Raw genomic sequence first — 16,922 nt, 5'->3', positions numbered from 1 at the left:
GTGGCTGTCAGTTATTGAGCCATACACTGAAACTAGCTATGGAATCATAAACCAAAAAGGACAGGGTTAACCAAAATAACAGGAGCTGCATATAAACTCTATTACAAGTTCAATGACAAATATACTGGAAACTTTACATTTGACCTCATGCAACTTGGATTTTGTGCCTCTCCACTCTTCCTTCAGACTCTAGGACCTTGATTTCCAAATTAAATGCTAAATTTTCCACAGTCCGTGATGATTTGGGGAGCCATGTCATCTGCTGGTTTGGTCCACTGTGTCTAAAGTCAGTGCAGCCCTCTAGCAGGAAATTCTAGAGCACTTTATGCTTTCCTCTGCTGACCATCTTTATGGAGAAACTGATTTCATTTTCCAGCAGGACTTGGCACCTGTCCACACTGCCAAAACTACCAGTAACTGGTTTAATGATCATGGTATCCCTGTGCTTGGTTGGCTAGAAAACTCGCCTGACCTAAACCCCATAGAGAATCTGTGGGGTATTGTCAAGAGTAAGATGAGAGACACCAGACCCAAAAATGCAGTCGAGCTAAAGACCAATATCAAAGCAACCTGGGCTTCTATAACACCTCACCACAGGCTAATCGCCTCCATGCCACGCCACATTGATGCAGTAATTCATGCAAATGGGGCCTCGACCAAGTATTGAGTGCATACTATACTGTACATGGACATACTTTTCTGTATTAAAGTCCTTTTTTATTGGTCTTGTGTAATATTCTAATTTTCTGAGATCCTGAATTTTGGGTTTAAACTAGCTGTAAAGCATAACCATCAAAATTAAAATAAATAAATGTTTGAAATATATAATTCTGTGTGTAACACATCTATATAAAATACATAAATTTAGCTTTTTTGAATTGATTTACTGACATAAATTAACTTTTTGATGATATTCTAATTTTATAATTTTATGAGATGCACCTGTAAGTCTTCTAGTTATGGAGCACTGACAGGATTGTAGTCTGCATGGAGTTTGTATTTTCTTGTCTTCCTCTGGATCAACTGTGGGTATAGGCTTGTGTATATAGGTTTGTATGGTTGTGTTTTTTTTTTTTTTGTTTTTTTATTGGTTGAACTAGATGGATTTGTGTCTTTTCTTAACCTGACTAACTATGTAACTATGTTCTCTGTGAGCATGTGGGGGTTTAATGTGGGTGATATATCTTCCTTCCATGGTTTAAAAAGATACTGCATGTTAATTTGGCCTCCACATAAAATTAGCCATAGACTGTTTGTGGTAGTAAGAATATTCACTTGTAAATTCCACTGTGGCCAGGGGCTCTTTGTACTCCCTTGCATACATAAAGGTCCCTCCCTTTCTTATCAGTGTAGCACTCATCCACAATAGAGTTGCTGATTGTATTGGGCCCTCCTAGCATGTCTAGGGTTAACAGTTCCATAGTTTCAACATAGCACTTATCGACCCACCAGTGGTGACCAACTGATTGACTTCCATACCACTGATCTTTTGCTTGCAAAGAATTTACTTAGCTACTTTGAAGAAGAGAGGTCACAGCTAACTCCAGTGGTTTGACAAAAGGGAAAAACATACTCCTAGCCTGTACAAGTATAGAACCTTTAAACCTATTTAGCATCTTATGAGTTTAAACTTCTGCCTGTAGAGTAGGTAAAAACGTGCTAAACACTTGAGCAAGACACCATACTTCAGGTGAAGTTCCAGCTAAAGTTCCTGCATTGTGTTCCTTGTCCAGGCACACTTCCACTCCACCTGGGAAGACCACATCAAGCAGGGCAGTGTGAGCCTAGGCCCCAGAACACAGGCGTTCCGATCAGATCCGCCTGTCAGTTTTTTAGGCGGATCTGATCGGATCCTCCATGCAGCTCTATGGGGCAGCGGATGTCAGCGGAGACACCTCCGCTGACACCCGCTGCCATCCGTATCCGATCCTGTCCGTGAAATCTGGACGGATGGAAACCCTATTTTTCCATCCGTCCAGGGATCGGATCAGATGAGAGCGGACAGGCGGTCCGCCCTCATCTGATCCCCCATAGAGAGCTGCGGGGGCTGTGACACCTCCCTCTCCGTACTGCTCAGCGGGGATCGGCGGATCGATCCCCGCTGAGCAGCACGGATCCGCCTACGGACCGTGTGAAAGAGCCCTAACTATGCTAGTTTTATTACCATTGCCAGTTAAATTTGTTTATGTTTGTTTGGTTTTCTCTTTTTTTCCCTTTTGCTTAGAGATTGTGTGTTTTTTACCATTCTGCTAAACATTTTGTGCATCAGTACTGCTTGGATCTTGATGAAGGGACATACCCCGAAAGCTTGTCCTGAAAAATTGTATGTTAGTGCAAATAAAAAAAGTATCACGGACAGTACTCAATTGTCTCTGGAGAAAGTTAGAAAGGATTAGAGCCCCTGTATGTTTTTTTTTTCTCTCTATTTTCTTAGAAAAATACATAAAAACACATAAAAGGTTTTAATCATTCCTCAATCTATCTGAATTAAAAAAAATCTGTCCAGAGTTGGACTTTACAATACAAATTTTACCATGGGGAGCAATATTTCCCAACAAATGTCTGGCTTCATGGTTAGTAATCCCACAGAAGAATACTGCCTACTATTACCTTTTTAACAGAAACTCCGGGTAACATGATAAAGCAATCTGTGATGTGCTGCCAGAGCCCCCTGAAAACTTCTGGTTACAGGCAGGATAGAGTGGCACTTCCCATATCAGTGCCCAGTGCCTGGTAGATCTGTTGTCATTGCCATGCAGGAGGTTGGGGTGTGCCAATGCTTATGCAAATACTGACTTTGAAGAAGTAATGATCTGCATAAGATGTATAAGAGAGCTTTAGCAGCACACTAGAAGGGTAAGCTGAGATAACATAGGTAGCATGTGGCACCTGATGGTGCCTACTTTCTATTAGTGACATTGCAGTAGTCTGTGTCCACACTAGGGAGATTCATCCTCTCTATTTGTCATAGTAATCATTGTCACCAGGACTAAAAGTGAAGGTAAAATCAGAATTTGAATTGGCTCCAGTATAGGAATAATAAAATAAAAACCAAGCTTTACAACCACTTTAAAAAAACAGACCATTTATTAGTTGTACTTTTTTTATTTCAAATATGTTCCTCTAAATGAAATAAGGAATACTGACAAGAGAGGAGCCTACAACTATAAGAATGAAGATAAAGCTGGAGTTCAGCTTTAGGGGGCTCATTCGCACCGTTTGCATTGGTAATCTGTTTTGGTGTCGGTGCACACCACTGCATTGCTGAAAAAAAGTACTGCATGCAGTACCTACTTTCAGCTCAGTGGGCTGCCGTGTAAACCACTGCATACCAGCAATGCTGTGTAAATACTACTTAATCCCTTGTCGACCAAGTTACTTTAGAAAACATCCTGGTAATCAAGGGGTTAAAGCAAGCTCACGGCTGCTGCATAAGCTTGATATTGATTTTTTTCTGCCTGCTGTCATGTAAAAGTGAACCAGGCAGCTGTAGAGCCGAACAATCTCTTTTACAATGCATTGAACTGCCTGCACGCCCCTCTTCCCCCACCAAGATGCTGTCTGTGATACATGGCTTCAGTATTCTGAGTGGGCATCTATTCCCCAATCTCCTCTGCACTCTAAGAACACAGAAGCAACGAGGATTTTGTCACTTCCAGGTTCAGAGCTGTCATCCCCTCCTTACTGATTACCTGACGTGGAGGCCAGGGGAGGCATTGGGGATTTAATAGACCCCTGATGTCTCCATATATAGGACCTGTCACCTTCCCAATGCTATCACATAGGCAGGGCCAGTGCTAGACCATTTTGCGCCCTAGGCAAGGACAACTATTTGGACCCCCCCTAAAAAAATAAATAAATAAATAAAACTTCAACATTTTTAAAACAAGAGAAAATAGGATTGGATGATCTGTCAATCTGTTTTTTTTTTTTTTATAATGGCACTTCTATATAATTTTACTGTGTGGCATTATAACCACAATGTTACCATTATAATATAAAAAGCTGATGATTTGCAGTCCAAGTCGAACTAGTACTGACACATTTCTTAACATATCAGCAAATGCATCATATGCAGGGATGCTTTCTAACATCCTGTCATCCTGTCACCCCTAACATCATCCAATCCTGCAGCGGTATGTGGAACGTTGGCACAGTGTGTTGGGAACATAGGCGGACTGTTTGGGGAAGCCAGCGGAGTGTTGGGAAGCCAGCGAAGAGTAGAGAAGTCAACGACCATGGCTGCGCCCCTAGGCGGCAGTGGGTCCTAAGTTGCTGCCTAGTTTGCTCTGTACATAGGGTGCTTGTTATCCCCTTTGTGATAGCAAAATATTTAAACAAATAGGATAACTAAAAGTTAAATAAAAATAAAATTAAATTAAAAAAGTGTAAACAATGTAAATCTATTTAAATAAAAAAAAAAAAATTGTAAAGCCCCTGTTGCTTCACGCACACATCTGAATGCAAGCTCATGCTTGGAACATGCATGCATATATAAACGTCAACTGCACCACACATGGATTCAATATCAAATGTCAGAGTTAGAGTAATTCTAGGGCCATCATTCATGGATAACTCTAAATTGATAAGCTGTAAAGCAGGCATGTCCAACCTGCGGCCTGGAACCTTAGGCAATGCGGCCCACTGCCCCCTGAAAATTTTTTTTTTTGCTAGGGAAGGAAGGAAGTCAGGTCGGGGGCACAGCCACAGCAGCTTACAACTAACAGTAGGCAGAGGCTGCCTCAGAGGGGGGAGGGGAGCATGTGCAGTGTTTCTGACTCCTACCACCATGACCACTTCAAATCACTGATGGTTAGAGTGTTCCTTTATTATCGCTCAGAAGAAGTAAACCTCTGTATACTGATTCCATTTCATTTGATTATCCTCTAGTTGTGTTAAATTAGTGCGGGGGGGCGCGGCGGCGCGGGAAGGGGTGCGGCCGCATTTTATTACTTATATACCTTAACTATAGTATATATTTAATATGCGGCCTGAGAAAATTTCTCTACACTCAATGTGGCCCAGAGAAGCCAAAAGGTTGGACACCCATGCTGTAAAGGCTTTTAAAGCATTGTCCTAGGGACAATTTTGGGTACCAAAGTTTTTTGACATTTCACAGGTATGCACAATTTTAAGGCTAGACGTGTTGGGCATCTATTTAATTGGAACAATCTAACCCTTTATAGTACTAAAAAATTAGCTATTAAATAGTGTGCACTAAAACTCATTTTAGTGTACTTTGTTCCAGAAAAATATGCACTTAAACAGTTGCGCAAATATCATGTGGCAACAAAACAAAAACTTGCAACTCTACCCATTTTTTTACTCCATGGTCTTTTCTTTCAGAAAAAGAGTAATTGTTTGGGGGGGTTAAAGTAGTTTTCTAACAAACAATGCAGGTTATAAAATATATGCGAAAATTTTTAAAAATTGTTTCCGGTAGACAAGCAGTTAAAGAAATGTCACTTGTGACATTTCAATAAAGTAAAAAAAAGTGTGATGGGATTGGTGCGTGTAATAGTGTAAATATATAATAATATTATAATATTTATTATATTATACAATAAATATAATAGTATAAAAAATAAAATTGAGAAATTAAAAACAAAAAAAATTAGATTGACCCATAATCAGTATAGCTTCAAATGAAAGCATATTTAGAAAAAAAAGAGTACAACTAATACTTTCCAGTTCTTATAATAGTCTCCATTGCTGTGTGGTGTCTCAAAAGCTGACCCTACAAGCAGGAAAAAAAAGTTAAACATTATCTGATAATTATAACCATTCTCGTCTGCCCAGAGTACATTCAGTACTGATTCTGCACCATATTAATTCACAGGACATTGTTTCTAGTATGAGACATTTTGTTTAACTGAAATTTGTGTAGGAGGTAACTCATTTCATCCTTTGCTGCATGCTATAATCACATTTTCACATTTACAAAATCTATGGCCATGGTACACAAATATACACCTGTATTCCAGAGCCCCACCCCTTGCTGTATCACAAACAGGAATAGCTGGATGTATATAATGCGGACATCACTGTTTATTTAGATACAGTGAAGTTATAGTTCTTAAAGTCCAACTCCAACCAAAACTAACATTTTTAAGAGGTTGAACCTATGTCAGGTTTTTATTTGCTGTATGTCATCCCTTTCGGGGGACTTAATCTTATTTCCTGTTCATTTGGCAGGGTGACAGAAGGATGGGTCATGATGGGATATCTCTCTGATGGGGACAAAGACAGCAAAGTACATTTGTGGAGATAATTTTAAACTTCTATCTGGTTTTTATTGTTCCCTGTGTCTCTTTATCCCAGAATGCCAGCTTTTGTCCAGTGTTCCTGGGCAGGAAGAAAGTGTAGATCTTCCCACTGATGACGCAGGCTGTAACAAAAAGTTAATGTACCTTTACTTTTGATACATTAGACACTAATCTGTGTCATTGCTGTATTTGTATTTTTTAGTTTTAGTTGTAGCAAGTAGAGTCTTTTAGGGTTAAAACATCTTAGTTTGTTTCTTTTCTTTTTTTTTTTTTGCTGTCTGAGGCCCATTTAGTAGGTCTGTCCTGGAGATCCAATAGGATACAAGTAGAAATGTCCCCAGAGTAAAAGCAAATTACGGTACTTCTTGGACATTTGTCACCATGGGTTTCCCCATTTGAATATTTCAGGTCTCCCATAAGTTTCTGACAATAAAATAAGATATAACAAAAAATCTCCACACACAGAATGTTGTTAAAACTGAATAGAAGTTCTAACCATTCTCAAAACCAGCCTTTTAAACCAGGGTTCAGTTGAGCCCCAGGGTTTAGTCAGAGGGTGCTAAGGGTTCCTTGAGAAATTAAGAATTTCTGCTTCTCTGATAAATACCCACTGACATTGATTTTTATTTATTTTTTGGCCACTAACGTAAGCAGCATTCTTCCCTGTGAATACCAGTGCAATTGCACCCTTTTCCAACCAACCACTGATGTAAAAGGACACATCTCAACTGACCACCAATGTCATGTTTCACATGCTTTGTGGTATGCCTTTAAATGTTATATGCATTCTCCTGCCCTGGTTCCTCCCCTCCCCTTAGCTCAGTTTATCCTGTACAGATAGCTCCACCCATTTGTTCATTTTTCCCAGTAATGCACCTCAGCCTCATGTCTCATGGAGTGGATCACATTATGATCTTTTGACCTATCCAATGTTCATTGTTGTAAGATCCTCACAGTTTATGGATTAAACTTCACAAGATCTTCAAGGTTTCCTCTGGATCGAGTCACTGTCTGGTAATTCAGCTAAGATTGAGGGTTATCGCTATCTCATCACAACTGTAGGTTACAGAGATCACACGTTCAATGTTTAGACTGGAGAGGCAAAATAACCACGTGAAGGTCATTATTAACTTTTTCAATTTCATTATTATTATTTAAAATTATTTTGTCATATAGAACAGCACTGGGTACCAAGTAAGCTACGTATGCCAGATCTTTATTCTTTTATTTTTTGTTATATATCAACTAACTATCCACACACTAATATACCCTAGGCTGTAAACATATATCATATATTACATTTAAAATTATACACCGATCAGCCATAATATTGACGACACCCACCATAACCTTTTGAGGCATAGACTCCACTACACCTTGGAAGATATACTGTGGTATCTGGCACCAAGTATCAGAGCATATCCTTTAAGTCCTGTAAGTTGCATGAATTGGACTGCGGAGAACTTGGAAGTGAACACCTCAAACTCACTGTTGTGCTTCTCAAAACCATTCTTGAATTCATCAGACCAGGCCACTTTCTTCCATCACTCTGTGGTCCAGTTCTGCTCATGTGCCCATTGTATGTGCTTTTGGCTGTGCACAGAATTGGGTCAGCATTGGCATGATTGGTCTGCAGGTACACAGCCCCATACACAACAAACTGTGATGTACTGTGTGTTCTGAAACCTTTCCATCGGAGCCAACATTAACATTATCAACAATTTTAACTACTGTAGATCTTTAAATAAATTGGACTACATGGGCCAGCCTTCGCTTCCAACATGCATCAATGAACCTTGGCCGCCCAAGACCCTTTTGTCGGTTTACTGCTTTACCTTCTTTGCACCACTTTGGTTAGCTGCAGTTTTAGAGATGCTCTGATCCAGTCATTTAGCCCAGTGGTTCTTATACGTTTTCCAGTCAAGGCATCCTTTAAAATTAGACACAATCTTGAGGCACCTCATTCTATAATATAAACAATAAACAAATAGTTTTACATTATGCTGCAACATCCACACATGTATGACAAACAACATTAGAGGTGATTTACAGTAGGGAAAATAATTATTTGATCCCCTGCAGATTTTGTAAGTTTGCCCACTTACAAAAAAAATGATGGCTCTATATTTTTTTTATCATAGGTGTATTTTAAATGATAAAGATAGAAAAGATCAACCGAAAACCCAGAAAAAAACACATGATACAAATGGTATAAACTGAGTTGCAGTTCAGTGAGTAAAATAAGTACTTGACCCCTACCAACCAACAATAATTTTGGCTCCCACAGACTGGCTACAGTATGTGCTCATGTGGTACACAATTAGTCCTGTCAATTAAGGAAGGTGCTCCTAACGACCATTCGTTGTGTGTATAAAAGACACCTGTCCACAGAATCTTTCTTCCATTCAAACCTTACTATCATGGGCAAGACCAAAGAGTTGTCAAAGGACATAAGGGACAAGATTGTAGTCCTGCACAAGGCTGAAATGGGCAACAAGACCATCAGCAAGAAGATTGGTGAGAAGGAGACAACTATTGGAGCAATTATTCACAAATGGAAGAAATACAAAATAACCATCAATCGCCCTCGGTCTGGCGCTCCATGCAATTTTTCGCTTCATGGGGTAAGGAAGATCATGAGAAAAGTGAGGAATCAACCCAGAACTACACAGGAGGAGCTTGTAAATGATCTCAGGGCAGTTGGGACCACAGTCACCAAACAAACCATTGGTAACACAATACGCCGCCATGGATTGAAATCTTGTAGCGACTTCAAGGTCCCCCTCCTCAAGAAGGCACATGTACAGGCCCGTCTGAAGCTTGCCGATGAACATCTAAATGATTTAGAGAAGCATTGGGAGAAAGTGCTGTGGTCAGATGAGACCAGAATTTAGCTCTTTGGCATTAACTCGACTGGCCATGTTTGGAGGATGAAAAATGCTGACTATGACCCTAAGAACACCATACTTAAAGTCAAGCACAAAGGTGGAAACCTTATGCTTTGGGGCTGTTTCTCTGCTAAAGGTACAGACCTACTCTGCCACACTGAAAAGCCAATGAACGGAGCCATATATTGTAAAATCTTGGATGAGAACCTTCTTCCCTCAGCCAGAACACTGAAGATGGGTTGGGGGTGGGTCTACCAACAGGACAATGACTCAAAACATACCACAAAGAAGTGGCTAAACATGAAGCACACTAAGGTCATGGAGTGACCTAGCCAGTCTCCAGACCTTAATCTAATATAGAAAATTTATGGGAGGTAGCTGAAACTTTGAGTTGCCAAGTGACAGCCAAGAATCCGTAGACATTTTGAGAAGATCTGTAAAGAAGAGTGGACATAAATCTCTCCTGAGATGTGTGCAAACCTGGTCACCAACTACTAGAATAGTCTTACCTCTGTGCTTGCCAACAAGGGTTTCCCCACCAAGTAATAAGTCATGTTTTGTTTGGGGATCAAATATTTTACTCATTGAACTGCAACTCCATTTATAGCATTTGTTTTATGTGTTTTTTTCTGGGTTTTTGGTTGATATTCTGTCTCTATCATTTAAAATACGCCTATGATAAAAAATTATAGACCCTTCATTTCTTTGTAAGTGGGCAAATGTACAAAATCTGCAGGGGATCAAATAATAATTTTTCGCACTGTATTCTTCTAAAGCAAATACATCTTTGCACACTGGTACTGACTAATACTCCAGCGCTTTTCATCTCCCTCACTCAGCTAATATGACCCCAGTGCTGACAGAGGGGCAATTTAGAGGCAAATAAGGATGCTGTACAGATGCACAACATCCTCCTTATCAACCAATGACATCATTGGTTGTTAGGTCACCAGTGACTGGAAGGTTGTAATGGTCCACAATGAAAACCTTTGGCTTTTTGTAACTAAAAGGCAGGCTTCATCCACTTGCTGGCTTGTATACAATTATTGGAAAATTATTTGGCATTTTACCAAAGCACCCTGGTTGACAAAGGCTGGTCTTTACAGGAGCAGCACTGCAAAGAAACCATTTAGCTTCTAACTTCAACTTTTTCAATTAAAGTGATGCTAAAGTCTCTTTTTTTGTTGTATAAAAATAACTAACATGTTATACTTACCACCTCTGTGCAGTGGTTTTGCACAGAGCAGCCCTGATCCCCCTCCTCTGCGCTCCTGGCCCCTCCCTCCTGCCGAGTGCCCCCACAGCAAGCAGCTTGATGAGCTGAGCCTCATCTCCGTGTGTTCGTTCATGGAGCCGTGACTCGACCCCACCCCTTCTATCTCCTCATTGGCTCAATTACTTTGATTGACAGCAGCAGGAGCCAATGGTGCCTGCTGTTGTGTCTCGGCCAATCAGGAGGGAGAGAACTGGAGTCGCTGGATCGAGATGGGCTCAGGGAACTATTGGGGGGGCCGAGGGGGGCTGCTGCATACAAAGGTTTTTTATCTTAATGCATAGAGTGCATTAGGATGAAAAAACCTTCTGTCTTTAGAACCACTTAAAGCTTTGAGAAAAAAAAACATGAAACCTGATTGGTTTCAATGCAAAGTTGCACCAGATTTTGCAGTCTCCAGTTTTAGTAAATCAACCCGAGTATATTGCCTTTAGATAGTGACCATTACTGTCATCTCTACCTTACTCTACACTTGATGTGGTGGGTAAACTATCATTGGGAGCCAAGTTACAGTTACCACAGTAACAGCCTGTGAATACGTACAAATTGAATTTCCAGCATCAAAACATTGAGTGGACCTGATCTTCCAGAAGCTAGAGAGAATTTGCTAACAGTCTCTGGATTGGGGCCAAAGATGTAATTGTAAATCATATCATTCATTATACATCTTTTTGCATTCCTGGAGTTCCTTAAAATGATGTCAGCTGGTGCCCCTGGATCTGAAAAAAAAAAAGAAGACACCTTAGACCACATCGTTGACAAAGTTGGGCTAAAGCCAATACAGCGCAAAAAAAGTATGAACTGATCTACTATTGGTTCAGTAGAATATTGGGAACAGAGTGAGTGTATGTATATGGGTTTATTCAGACCCATGTAATCTAAAAAAAACAAGCAAACGTTCTCTCTATGCAAACAAACATTATTTGTAATCAGTGGTGCCTCGTGCTCCATGGGCCGGGGGGGGGGGGGGGGGGGCGGGGGCGGCAGACAGACAACACAAGCTCCAGCATTCACACCATACTCCCCCCCGGTCGTCGGCTCACTCACCCTAGACTGACATGTGGAGGCAGCGCCGGCGGCGGTTTCCCCCTCAGTTTCCTCCATGGGTTGGGCTTCCCCTGCGTCTCCTCCTCCTTCGCCAATAGGATGGCTTTTCCTTTTTTCGGCCAATCGGGAAACGGGTCTCAGGACCCACATCCAGATTGGCCAGGAGGAGAATCTGTGTAACAATAGAGAATATTCATTCGCTATTGTCACACAACTAGGTAGGCTCAGGGCACAGTGCTCTGTGTCCCGAGCCCACCCTTTTTTGAAGCCTATTAGAGCCTCTGGCTCGAATCACGTGCTTCAAAAAAAAAAAGAAAAACCCCATTGGAATCCATGCGTCTGGCGCCCTGCATGTAGATTAGGGGGCTGGATGCATAGATGGGGGGGCAGCGCCCCTGCGCCCCCAATGGCCGGGCCGTCACTGATTGTAATTGGAAAGCATACCAATGTTATAAAATCAAAAATATACTCTCGCCCAGCAGGCTCCACCCAAAACAGGCTGCCTGCAAAAAAAAAAACTACAGGAGGGGGGCGGAGACAAGACCAGTCACCCTGCTCAAGAAAAGAGAGCAGAAGTGACTGGTCTTCATTACAGGAAGTTTCTGCACAAAAACAAAGTACAGATATTATTTTATCCTTGATTCGAGTACAGATCTAAAGCAATACATAACGGACATCAAGATTTAAATAAGAATTCACAAGCCACTTGTATTTATGCAATTGTTTATCCCCAATTTCAGCTTAAAGTTTATTTTAATCAAATTCATATCTATTAATGCCCTATGTTGCTCTCAATAAAGCTCAACTCCAGGCATAACTGTTGCTTGTCGTGCTTGAAATGTTACCTGTCAGAGGACCAAGAACCCCTGCAGATAATGCAGGAATCAGGAAATACAACCTGGTCAAAGAGCTGCCCCCACACCGTGACTGAACAATTAAGGAGCAGCAGCATATTGATTATGCTCTACCCTACAGTATGCATGTTCCCAATCCCTCCAGTATGCATGTTCCCTATCCCTCCAGTGTGCATGTTCCCTATGTTAGAATGATAGCACTGTGAAAAGCATTAGAGCCCTTATTGGAATGGAGTGCCTCCATTCCCTCTCCTAGTCTGAGTGCTGCAGTAGGGTTACAAAATGCTGATAACAAGGCAGATATGGGTGCATATGGTAACTTTATGTTAAAATACATTCATCACATTTATGGAATGAATATGTAATTGCATTCAAATGTGTTTCTATAATATCTCTCTGGAGTTCAGCTTTAGGGTCAGCTTTGATTTCTTTAAATTCCTCATTATTTTCTACTTTACTACTATTACCTTTTTATTCTTCAACTTCCTTGTCAGCTTCACTGCAATTAGACTTCTACCATGAAGTAGCTGATTGTCGGACTGTAAGCAAAATAAATCCAACTTCTGCTAAAATCTGTTTGCTCTCAGCCATCTGTGGTGTGCAATCATTAGTCAGTGAAAAGTTTTATTTAATTCAAATTTTTAATGAATAATAGTTAATAATAGAAAATCAGATGTAGCCAGATATATACGGTAGTCTGACCATCTCTTGTATCATGTCCGCAGTCTCTGACCATCTCTTGTATCATGTCTGCAGTCTCTAACCATCTCTTGTATCATGTCTGTAGTCTCTGACTATCTCTTGTATCATGTCTGCAGTCTCTGACTATCTCCTGTAGTATGTCTGCAGTCTCTGACCATCTCCTGTATCATGTCTGCAGTCTCTGACCATCTCTTGTATCATGTCCGCATTCTCTGACCATCTCTTGTATCATGTCTGCAGTCTCTGACTATCTCTTGTATCATGTCTGCAGTCTCTGACCATCTCTTGTATCATGTCTGTAGTCTCTGACTATCTCTTGTATCATGTCTGCAGTCTCTGACTATCTCCTGTAGTATGTCTGCAGTCTCTGACCATCTCCTGTATCATGTCTGCAGTCTCTGACCATCTCTTGTATCATGTCCGCATTCTCTGACCATCTCTTGTATCATGTCTGCAGTCTCTGACTATCTCTTGTATCATGTCTGCAGTCTCTGACCATCTCTTGTATCATGTCTGTAGTCTCTGTCCATCTACTGTATCATGTCCGCAATCTCTGACTATCTCCTGTAGCATGTCTGCAGTCTCTGACTATCTCCTGTGTCATGTCCGCAGTCTCTTACCATCTCCTGTAGCATGTCTTCAATATCTTACTCAAACTTAAACACATTGCTAATAGTATTAGCTATCTGTTTATGCTAAAGGTAGGAATGTGCTGGGAGGCAGAGAGTGTAAAAGGGGGCACTGTGATTAGAGAGACAGGGAGGGGGGGGGGCAGACTGCAAGGGACACTGTCATGGGGGGCTGGGAAATTTGTGCATCAAATATTCTTGAAAACATTAAAAAAATTTGTGGGTGTTTTTACATTTTAAAGTTTGGGGGGTGCAAGATATAGGATCCTCCTCGGGTGCCAAATGCTCTAGGTATGCCACTGTAGCTTCTTATAGGGTTTCCAGATGAGCAGCCATAACTCTATATTGTTTACCTTCTTCCCTCCCATACATCAGAGTGTGTACATGGTTGCAGAGTGCTCATGTGCAAAGAAAATCTGGATTTTTATAACTACAGCAATTTTTTTACTGATCTAAACTTAGTTCTATTGTTATCTATAGACCATTGCACACAACTGCACAAAGTAAACTTGCACTGCGTTCAGATCCGTAAAATCAAAATTGAAAAATCTGTATCTAAGATTAGTAATTTATGCGTGTAAGCATTTGCACCTTGTCATACAATTAGAATATCATAAAAAATTAAATTATTTTAGTAATTCAGTTCAAAAAGTGAAACTCATATATTATATAGATTTATTACACACAGAGTGATATATTTCAAGCATTTATTTCTTTTAATTTTGATGATTATGGCTTACAACTAGTGAAAACCCAAAATTCAGTATCTTAGAAAATTAGAATATTACATAAGACCAATAAAAAAAGGATTTTTATTACACAAATGTTGGCTTACTGAAAAGTATGTCCATGTACAGTATAGTATGCACTCAATACTTGGTCGGGTCTCCTTTTGCATGAATAACTGCATCAATGCGGCGTAGCATGGAGGCAATCAGCCTGTGGAACTGCTGAGGTGTTATCAAAGCCCAAGTTGCTTTGAAAGCGGCCTTCAGCATGTCCACATTGTTGGGTCTGGTGTCTCTTATCTTCCACTTGACAATATCCAACAGACTCTCTATGGGGTTTAGGTCAGGCGAGTTTGCTGGCCAATCAAGCACAGTGATACCATGATGATTAAACCAGGTATTGCTAGTTTTGGCAGTGTGGGCAGGTGCCAAGTCCTGCTGGAAAATGAAATCAGCATCTTCATAAAGCTGGTCAGCAGAGGGAAGCATAAAGTGCTCTGGAATTTCCTGGTAGAGGGCTGCACTGACTTTAAAACACAGTGGACCAAAACTAGCAGGTGACATGACTCCCCAAATCATCAATGACTGTAGGAACTTCACACTGAACCTCATTTGGATTCTGTGCCTCTTCACTCTTCCTCCAGACTCTGGGACCTTGATTTCCAAAGAAATGCAAAATTTTCCACAGTCAGTGATAATTTGGGGAGTCATGTCATGTCATCTGCTGGTGTTGGTCCACTGTGTCCAAAGTCAGTGCAGCCCTCTAGCAGAAAATTCTAGAGCACTTTATGCTTCCCTCTGCTGACCAGCTTTATGGAGATGCTGATTTCATTTTCCAGCAGGACTTGGCACCTGTCCACACTGACAAAAGTACCAATACCTGGTTTAATGATCACTGTGCTTGGCCAGCAAACTTGCCTGACCTAAATCCCATAGAGAATCTGTGGGGTATTGTCAAGTGTAAGATAAGAGACACCAGACCCAACAATGCAGATGAGCTGAAAGCCGCTATCAAACCAACCTGGGCTTCCATAATACCTCAGCAGTGCCACAGGCTGATCACCTCCACGCCACGCCGCATTGATGTAATAATTCATGCAAAAGGATTTTGCACATATACACGCATATGGTCACTCATGTACTGTATCTATACAGGTATAAATGTAAACGTATCAATCCATATATTTTTATGCAGGATCTTTCTTCAAACATCTACCAGAACTCTCCTGTGTAGATAATTAGTATTTCATTACGCCCGTGTGCATGTGCTCTAAAAGGATACCAGAAAGTATATATAGTACGTTACATTAAGAGCCTGCTCATACCAGCAACTGCGTTTCAATGCAGCCACTGGTGTGCAGTAGGATGACAGCAGTACCAATGTACCGATCCCAGTGCATTGCACCTGAAGGACTAACCCCCGTAGGGGCCCTTCTAGTATTAACTGATCCTCCTCCAAACAGTAAGGAGGCCACCAATTACCCAAGCAATGCTCTATTCACTTTTGTATCCAATAAGCAGTCTAAGGGTTGACTTTTTATAGTTTATTGCTTGTAAAGCTTGGGATGAGAGAGGGGTGATGGCGGTATGGGATACTAAATACTAACCGAAGGACACTCTTGTCTTGCCTAGGCTTCTCTGAACAGTCTTTCTGCCAACGGTTACTAGGAATGGACAGAACAGAGACCCTGTAAGAGCCATTGCAGATAGAGCAACTGCTGGCACTTATCCTTATTCACTTGTCCATGCAATGCCACAGGACAGCTACACACCTTACAGCTTGCACCAGGCAGTCTTCACTAAGCTCTCTAGACAAGATCTTTAGGTGAAACTGCTCCAAAGTTGATTAGGAATAGGCCCCCCAGCTTTGACACAGCGGGGACCTCGATGAACTGCAGCAACTGCAGCAAGCTGGCCCAAAGGGACGATAGCCCCTTAGGCTGGGAACTTCTCCAGTAGGACAAGACCCTGGCTACTCCAGACCCCAGCCACCTACTTGGCATTCCTCCCCAGGGATTAACTGCAGCACAATAAATATACATGCTGTTCATTTGACTCTCCCAACCTCCTATGTTCTAGAAACCTCCAGAAGGCAGGGGGAGCAATCACACTATACTTTTTTGTATGCAAATTTTAATAAAATGTCACAAATATCTTGCCTATTTCTGTTCTCTCTTTCTCTCTTCCTCTATACCGGCTTTCTTTCCCATGTCGTCAGTCTTCTACCAGAACTTCCGCAGACTATTGGTACTTTTGATTTCGCAACCCTGGTCTCTACGATGAGACATAAAATCTCTCCACCCAGGATTCAATACTTTTATGTTCAGCAGCAGCACCACCCCCCTGGATATTGTGGGTGGGAATCCCTCAGTCATTTGGATATGGAGGCAGACAGAATTTCTTAAAGTAACTCTTTTTCTGGGACCTGATATCCCATGTGTGTAGTACCTATTTTTTCTTATCTGGGTACGCTACTTGCTGCTGGCTTATTTCTACCGGACTCTGTATACTTCACCTGTAAAGCTGTTTTTGTTT

The sequence above is a fragment of the Pelophylax lessonae genome, assembly GCF_965119305.1.
Source record: "Pelophylax lessonae genome assembly, chromosome: 7".
In the NCBI taxonomy this organism is placed as follows: domain Eukaryota; kingdom Metazoa; phylum Chordata; class Amphibia; order Anura; family Ranidae; genus Pelophylax; species Pelophylax lessonae.
This window is presented reverse-complemented; position numbering follows the sequence as displayed.